This window comes from Zootermopsis nevadensis, unplaced genomic scaffold (genome assembly GCF_977971745.1).
Source record: "Zootermopsis nevadensis isolate Lab colony 2312 unplaced genomic scaffold, Znev_1.0 Znev_ptg000019l, whole genome shotgun sequence".
In the NCBI taxonomy this organism is placed as follows: Eukaryota; Metazoa; Arthropoda; class Insecta; order Blattodea; family Termopsidae; genus Zootermopsis; species Zootermopsis nevadensis.
Window position 1 is genome coordinate 7,026,602 of NW_028259151.1, and position 9,386 is coordinate 7,035,987.

The window sequence follows — 9,386 nt, forward strand, 5'->3', positions numbered from 1 at the left end:
CAAATTCAAATTGATTGAAATCACAACGTTAAACAAATACAATGACCCAGAATTTCAGGGCCTGGAGCATTCACGGCCATTGTTTAAGTTACGTACATATAATTAAAATTAAATTATTTGGTTATTCCGTCAAATCACAATGAATTTAAATTAAGATAATTAAAATAATTAAAATATCAATTATCTTAATTTAAATACATTGTGATTTGACGGAATAACCAAATAATTTAATTTTAATTTAATAAATCACAATATGACGCAACTACACTATTTTACGTACATATACGTTAAAGGGGCAACATGAAGAGTTGTCGCGGAACGCACGGTGAGACCCCTGGCCTAACACTGGACTCCAGCAGCACATATCCGAGGGAAAAAATTACGTATTTTCTCCGACAATAAGAACCAACGATGGCCAAATGCTCCTCCCGTTACGATACAAATACAATTCTGTGCACACTAAAGAGAATTAGAAATTATTTTTTCTTTATACAGGTAAACCTCGATTTGCGCCGATTCAGAATAACGCCGCTTTTGAAACCAGAAAGTCAAAAAGTGTAAAAAAATATATGTTTACTATTATTTATAACGTTTTAAAATATTTCTCGTACCGATTCTTATACTAAATCGTAATTCTTACATCGCTGATTTTGAATAAAAGTTATAAATACAGTCGCCTCTGCACTCATTGCTAAGAAGTTACGAGATAATCTTTTAAAAATCCGCCAACATTGCGCAACAGTCACGTGAGCATTGGTCATTTGCGTTCAGCCTGATAAGGGAGTAAGGAAAAATGCGCTAAGTTCCTTTCTTGTTGACACATTGAATGTGCTAAACGTGTCTGTGTTGTTCGACCACTATTCTGCAGTAGCAACTGTTTTATATTTATAATGTCTGGTAAGAGAAGTGAGTGTGTTGCTAAAAAGTCGCGTACGTCAATTGCGTTAGAAGATAAGACGGACGTAATTCGTAGAATAGAAGGTGGTGATACCCGTCGTAATGTGTGCAGAAGTATGAAGTTGCCTCCTTCCACTGTGACTACCATAATGAAAAAATCATAAAAATAAAACAGTCGATGCAACAGGCTACGAGAGTAAGTACAACGCAAGTGAGTTATAGCAGAAGTAAACTTTTAGAAAGAACGGAGAAATTACTGTCGCTACGGGTGGATGACATGAATCGAAAAAAACATTCCCTTGACTGAAATTGCTGTCATTGATAAGGCGAAGTTAATTTTTGATGATCTTCGGGTGCCGGGAACGCATGTCATTGACTTCCCATTGATTTACATTATAAAAAAAAGAGTTTCAATTTACGCCGGTTCGTCCAAGTACGCATCCCCGGCGTAAATCGAGGTTTACCTGTACTCCCCTTCCGGAAGTGCCAACATTCGCAAGTAACGGGGTCGCTTTACTTTTTAAATATTCACAGCAAAATGTTTCTAACAGTCACTTAATAAGGCCCAGGTTTTATGCCATAAGCCAAAACATTTATTTGTACGATCAACAACGTTTAATTTTAACCTGATGTAAAGTAGGGACAACACTGGCCGATATGAATTAAAATTAAAATCTGCCGACAACTTGTAATGTAAGGTCCAAATACCATTTCATCGAATTCAGTTGAATAGTTTCGGAGTTGAAATACAGAACGAATACAGAAAATCTCCATCCTGTGAGATTTTGGGTTTTCGAGCCGAATAACATATCTATTACTCTGGTCACCTGGGCACAAATGCCGTGTGGACCTGTAGGAAGATACGATTCGAAGGAACATACTGCCTCCATCTTCTGGGCTGAATACGAAGACGGCGTTACTGCCCAGAATACCAACATCGACGCCACCACGTGTCTGTCTATTTGATTCACTTAATGCAAGGAACGCACAATGTTGACACGTGCTTATGTATCTACTGCTGTTGGAATGCCCACGGTGTATCAGGTAATCGACTCTTAGGCAATCTAACTCGATCAAGGACACACATAAGTTACGATTTGAACGAATCCGGAGCTCGGTGAGGAAGCACAGATTTTTTCCCATGTACGCAAGAACTGCTGTTGTCAAAACCGAAAATGGCGCAGAATTGCTACATTATAAAGACAGAAAAACCGACCGAGGCCTGAACAGAACAATCTACTAAATATTTTACGCGCGTCTTAACTGTCGCCATTACAAAGGAACGCCGCTGGGCTGATGTTTATTTTCTGGGCTGTATATTTTGACCTTCATAAACCCTTTCTACTCTCCCTTCAAAAAAAAGCTTTGTCGTCTCTCTACTCCTTCAAGGTTATTCTGGTCCTAGCTATAGACTTTGGAACAAAAAAGACATTTAATTTCCGGTGACCGTTCTTTTATGACCGAAGACTTTCTATAACTCAAGTATATCCCTATCATTGCTTAACATTTCGCGACAACAAAGCAGGTTTCTTGTGCAGCGACATAAGAAGCTTTAATTCCCTTAACAGTCGACTCTCAGAACAATTCCAAGTACTTATTACACCGTCTGCACAATCATTTACTTAATTTACTTGTTTTATAAGAGTTTTTGGCTACAATCTTCAATCTAACTGATCAGAATGTCAGTTTGTATACATATAACACAAGGAAACAAATAACTAAAAGTCACGCATGAATTATTTTTATCAAATGAGCCACTGAGGTTTGTATAACGGCATTTAACATATGAAATGTGGGCTTCTAACAACCGGGGATCAATTTCGGAAGAATTGGGTCAATTTTTGCACCTGTGCATAAACTCCACACTACGAATGAAAACCGTCTCGTGCGGAACATTCCTTAATGGGAGAAGTTTCAGAGCACCCTGATTAAGATTCTAGCCGTATTACACACAGCACGCAACCACAAACAGAAACTCCTTCAGCTATGATCCAATATGCCAGAATTTCATCGCCACCTGCCAGACGCGTGTTTACGTACACTGAATGGTCATCTTGAACTCATAACACGAACAATCAATAATTTGCCTAACATAATTTTCATCTAACATGAAGATGCCAGCAAACAGCTGCATGACAAAACGCAAATAATAAACTATATATAACTTTTATCCCGTCAATCTAACATTGCAGCGATCAGATGCCAACTAACATAAAATTTATTTAATTTTAAAAAAAAATCAGTATCAAACATTTGCATGATTTTCCAGTTATACAAAGATCGGCGCATTATTTAATTCGATATGAATTATCCAATTGCACACGTCATCATGTCACTCAAAAAAACTCAAGATCTACGAAATGTATTGCAGACTTATACATGAGCATAAATATTCATGCTATGAGGTTGTGAAATCCGCAACGCCCAGAAATTAAACCATCTTAAGTACATTTCGTGACTACAATTCCGGCTAGTGTAAAAGAAGGAGCTACTCTTCATCGAGTGATGCACCTGGCACGGTTTCCAGTGCTGTTGTTTGGGATCAAGACACTTGACATGGGGGAAATGGAGGGGATGATGGCAAGGGGTAAAGGGAAAACAGCGTATCACGTACAGAACCAGAATTCACACGGTTCTTCATTTGTCTGGGGCTGCCGGTTAGTTTCATGGCAGTAGTAAACTAAATGTCGCACATAAATTCCATTGTTGTTAGCCAGGCAACAATTGCAGACAGGATTATGTTTCAAAAGGTGGGTCTAGATATGTTTATATCTACTTCCGAAGTATAACAGCAATTATTAGCCAAATGAATTTTGTATCGCTGTTCGTATTCAAAATTAAGTGCTGTAAATACATAATCTCTTGGGATAAACACCGTGTATGGCAACAAAAATTGGGGCAATGGCCAACAGAAAACAATAATAAAGCTAAATAACGGCAAGTCGACTATTTTTTCAAGACGATCTATTAAGAATATACAAACAGGGATCATAGTTCAACATATGAATTCGCGAAAAGTTAATATTAAGCATCAAGATGTTATTTTCGATTACGTAAACAGCTTCGTGTGCTGTAACACATATTAAGCAATGGAACTTCGAGCAATTATGACTATGTTGAGCACTGTTCCATCAAACCAACTCAAAATTCAATGGGTAATATTGTGATATATTCAAAATAGCTTTTCTAAAATAGTCATAATGTTATTCTCACAGCACAAAACATATTGAAAACTCATGTACAAAATCAATGGAAGCTGAGTCGGCATTCAACACACTGATTGATGCTTACCTGCAAACAGCAGGATTTGCTTCAATACTTGTATTTAATTGACTGAAATTTATAAAAGTCACAATAATTAGCGGCACATCTTGCGATCGCCCCCGCAACATTCGGAAGTCCTAGGTCCACTGAGATTAATCAATACGTACAGCCCGGGGTGTGACGTCATCGTCACGTGACTCCACTATACATATATACACACACACACACACACATACATACATACTACATGTTTTGTAGCCAGTTTTGTCTCCATTTTCTAGTTTGGTTTTCATTTTATTAGTTGTGTTGTGTTTTTGCCTCCTTTCTGATGCCTCATTACTGTAGATTTTATCTTCTTCTCTGTGCAATTTTTTTTCTTTATTTTATTTTATTTTTCTATTCTATTTTACACATTGCTCCATAGTAGTGAATCTTGAAGTGAGATAAAATAATACTAATGTCATTCTAATACTAATATCAGTTATATTCCACCAAGTTTAAGAACGTTTTCTCATACAGAATTTCAATTAAATCGTAAGGACTTGGAAATTATATTACGAGGTGCGATCGGAAAGTTTCAAGACTGCGCCTATAAAAACCCGTACACTTATCTCAGGTATTAAATTCATCCATCACCCTCGAAGTAGTTCCCCTGGGAGTGAACACAACGATCCCAGCGCAGCTGCCAAGCCTGGAAGCATCCCTGGAAATCTTTCTTTGTCAGCCTGTCAAGCACCATCTGCGATTCTGCCTGAATCTCTTCTATTGTCTCAAATCTCCTTCCCTTTAGCTGAATTTTCATCTTTGGGAAGACGAAGAAGTCACACGGAGCTAAATCCGGCGATCCGGCAAGATCTTTGAGCTCCTGACAAACGAGAAGTCGATTTTGCTTCTGGTCCTCACGACAGTAGCCTTGGCACAAACTTGGCTGCGATGCGTCGCATGTGGAGTTCTTCCTTTGGAATCAGCTGACAGGTCCCATAGCCTATCCCAACAATGTCGCACAAGTCGTTGATGGTACGACGTCGATCTTCGTGAATGGCCTGCCGAATCTTCGTAACATTTTCGGGCGTTGTGCTCGAAGATGGTCGTCCAGAACGCTCGTCATCATCGACAGAGGTTCGGCCATTTTTAAAACGTGAATGCCACACAAAAGTTTGTGCACGACCCATTGCGGACTCCCCAAATGCTTGCTTTAGCATTTCATTGGTTTCCGTAGCCGTTTTGGCGAGTCTTTGGCAAAATTTGATGCACACGCCATTCCGAAATCGCAGGAGGGTCGGTGTAATGCACTACCAAAACGCCCGTAACTAAGAAACAAATGCTAATTCGATGATGCCGGCTGGCACACTGATTCACTATGAATGTAGGCCGCAGCCCCTAAAGGCAGAAGCTCGTACTACATCCGGTTCGCCCGCTATTGACACAGTCTTGAAACTTTCCGATCGCACCTCGTATGTGACAGATGGATTTTTGAGGGGATATAAGGAAGGATTTATGGAATGGCACTAGTCAGGTGCATTTGCTAGTGGGCCAGAAGGACAACTACATTAAGCCTGTACAACAGCTTTTGTTTTCCACATGTATATATGAAATTCTGAAAAGTGAACAAATAATATTAATAACAAATTCTGGTTGTGAAACCATAAATATTGAAGCTCTTTCTCCCTTACCCAATAATTATCAGTATCAACCATTATATTGGCTGTGCTAAATCTTTGACTCTTCAAGGTACCAAACCACCAACGTGCGTCAAATCCAGTGTATGTGTCAAAAGTCCCATCCAAAGCACAAATTTATGTGTTTCATAAAGTTAGTCTTTTGACTTTTTTTAATCATGATTTCAGTTTGGTGCACAATAATTGAAATACCAGTTCCAGCATTTCAAACTAATGTCTGTTTTAGGCATGGTATATACTTGTTATAGGGATATCTGAAGCCGAAAGGTTAAAAATAATTAAAAGAACAGTTGAGAGAGGAAGAAACACTCATCAGAGTGCCAGAGAGATATTTCTATAAACTCTGTGTGTGTGTGTGTGAGAGAGAGAGAGAAAAACAGTTACTGTGATAAGTATTCCTTTCTTAACTGTTAAATTTTAAAATTATTACTATGCATGCTGCCAAGTACATTTTAGTACTTCAGTGCGTTTCAGGTTTAAGGATTAATGTTTGCCATTCCTTTGCAGTGCGCCTCAGGATATTCGAGTGCTGGTCCCAGGAGCAGGGCTTGGACGACTGGCGTTTGAAATAGCTCGTCGTGGTTACACGTGCCAGGGCAATGAGTTTAGCCTGTTCATGCTGTTCACATCCAACTTTGTGCTTAACAAGTGAGTGCATTTGTTTGTTTGCAGAAATATATAGCATTCCTTAAATTCTCCTGATGATCTGGGTCTTCGCAAGTAAGCCAACCTCCATGTAATCTCCATCTCTCTGTATAATACCCAAATGTTGGTTTATCATATTTTAAAATCACTATCAGACTGCAGGAAATGTAGAAAAACATTAGTATCCCTTCATTGACTCTTACCTACTTATCTTCTTTTAAAATTAAGAATTTGGCAGATTGCAATCTGATGTATGTATTTTCCACAAGTATTGCAAGAATATATGAACATACATTTTAAACATTGTTTTCTTTCTTCTTTACGGATTCAGTTGTTCATTGGTGACTTATTGTTTACAGAACATCATAGATTCAAAGAGCCTTGACTTCGTATTATAAACTGATCATAAATGCAATGTGTAGTGTATGGTATGTGTTGAAATATATGTTGGTTGGCTGGTGGTAAAGTTTTAACATAACATACCTCGAATATATCTGCTGAAGGATTTAAGGATCTGAAAGCCACATAGTAACCATGCCGCAATATAAATATTCAGGGCTTGCTGTATTCCATCACCTCGTACATACACATTGACGTATGTGTAAATTGTTGCACGGAATAAAACCGTTCATTGCATCATTTAAGCTGCTGCAACAAAACGAAATTTGGATTCCGACAACATGCAAGTCTGATCCGACTTACGCAAGTAAAAACTGTCAAAAAAGTTCGCTAGGAAGTTAATTCAAACCAGGTATGCATGTGTGCAGAAATATGCAATGCATTTACTGTTGTCTTAATGGTAAATGTGGCATTAATATGAAGGACTGCAAAGAGAACGATAATGACTTCCGCCACACGTGGCGGCGGTGTGGCGAACACTCCTGCTTCATATCCGAGAGATGGCTGGTTCAAACCCGGGCCGAAGAACGGCTACCCTGGCTGAGGCTTTCCAATGTTTTCCTCAGCCCTTCTACTCAAATACTGGGAGAGTACCAGAGAGAAAGCACACGACCACTACCTTTCACATCCTATCCAATTCATGATCGTCACATCAATCGACCCCAAACAATCTAAGTTACTGACAGCATCATTAAATAAATAGATGCTGACTTCTTTCAGCCTGCCTGAAATGACTAATAGACAACTGCAGCTTACTTTGTCTGGGCTTCCTACAGTAGGGCATACTAATTCTGAGCATATCCAGAGCTTCTACATACTGAAATTAACTGTCCATTAACCCTCATTCCTCAAAGACGCAAGAACACTTTATGTACGGCAATATACATTAAAAAACCTATCAAAACACCTAACACTCCCTCGTACTTGTTACAAACTTCACATGCTGTCAATACGGATGTGTACGTTTTAATAAATCTCTGTCAAAGAGTCAATACTTGGTTTGACACTTTAAGACATGCGTTGTACCTCAGCCGGTCACTCTCACAGCAAAGCCAACTGCAAAAACTCAGTCACGTTGCAGTTGTTCGACATTTAAAATACATCCAAAAAATTAGATCCTATGATTAGAACGTTCACTTGTTGCTAGCAACATGATTTGAGCCCTGTAATGCATTACGGTCAACGCAGAGCACTGTGAACTTTTAAACAATCAGTACTGTCCTTCCTTGGAAGTTCTTGCGAGACGGAGATGCATGCGAAGTCTGACTTGGGTCGAACAAAAATGTCTGAATCTTCTCTTTATTTGCCAGCATTGGATATGTGGGGCGATAACTTTTTAATATTCTTTAATTTAATTAATGCATCAGCTAAAGGACATGAAACACATAACACAAATTGTATACTACGGCAAAGTACCGACTGTCTCAAAGATATGCAACCTGAGAACTGGACCAGAATTAGCGTAATGTAAACACAACACTGGCGCATAAAAATTCTGACACAAATGCACGTGGTATTTTAGAGCATGTGACCGTTTATATAATATATACAAATCGCTACAAATGACCTGATTTTACTTCCATTCATCATCTGCTATGAAGGCGGTCTTTCTATATTCTTACTGCCAATCACATCCATGAACGTTTGTTAATGGTTTAAATCTTCAGCGGGTCACGACTTCAGTATTAGATCCAAATGAACTGACATCCGAAGCTCATACTTTAAATGCAAATGCATATAATTACAATGAATTTAGCATAATTTAATAATAAAGAGTACAATAATATTCACATACCTTAATAATCTTAATCACAATGGTCAAAGAAGCAATGTTTTCAGCGCCTACACTTCACAAGGAATTGCCGAGAACAACTTCTTTCCATCGCCAACAACAAACATGGCGACCCAAGCTCAAGAAACCGCGAAAAACACCGAACTAAACAAACACGATCACTAGGCGATTTTGGTGAATGACACGGAATATCTAAATGGGTGTAAGGAAAACTATTTAGGAATTCTTCGTACGCAACACAAAAGAAACATTATAATAATAATACAGCGAGATATTTTTATGTAAACTACACACCAACCACAGCACGCATGAAGCTCACTCCATCTACCGGAGCCACTATGAAGTGTACATTGTGATTACATAGAGTAATTTTCATAATAATTTAAATATATTCATATTAATGTGTACCTAATATACTCATCCTCCATGATCTAGTTTAGTGAACAATTCATTACGAATTATATTCTATTTTCATATAATTTACAAATCTAAGTTTCTAAATGCTCCACCAGATGGCACCATCGTAAAAGGTACGAAATCGATTGAACTTTAATATCGATCTTTGAACCTTGCAGAGAATCAATACATTTACGATCCATGGTCACAGATTAGGCAGTTAATTTCCGCGACATATAACCACACAAATAGTATGTTTGCCGTGGACTCTCATTTTATTATTTAATCGATCAATTGATTTCATATGCTGAAGA

The 9,386-nt window shown here is 38.3% G+C and overlaps 1 protein-coding gene and 1 long non-coding RNA gene across 5 annotated transcripts in view; one reads left to right on the top strand and one right to left on the bottom strand.

Annotated features, from left to right (window-relative positions):
• The window catches only part of LOC110836149 (CTD small phosphatase-like protein 2), a 38,432-nt gene extending 29,428 nt beyond the window's left edge, over positions 1–9,004 (bottom strand). For 3 of the 4 annotated variants that reach the window (XM_087351579.1, XM_087351577.1, XM_087351575.1), the window contains exon 1: positions 8,680–9,004. The gene's annotated coding sequence lies outside the window, so the exon portion shown is untranslated. The remainder of the gene's footprint in view (positions 1–8,679) is intronic. The other variant, XM_087351580.1, reaches the window with a different exon arrangement.
• On the top strand, positions 777–6,786 carry LOC110836150 (uncharacterized). The gene is made up of 2 exons (XR_015535871.1): positions 777–1,093; positions 6,348–6,786. It is a non-coding gene; the product is annotated as an uncharacterized LOC110836150 (long non-coding RNA).
• Positions 9,005–9,386: the final 382 nt, after the last annotated feature.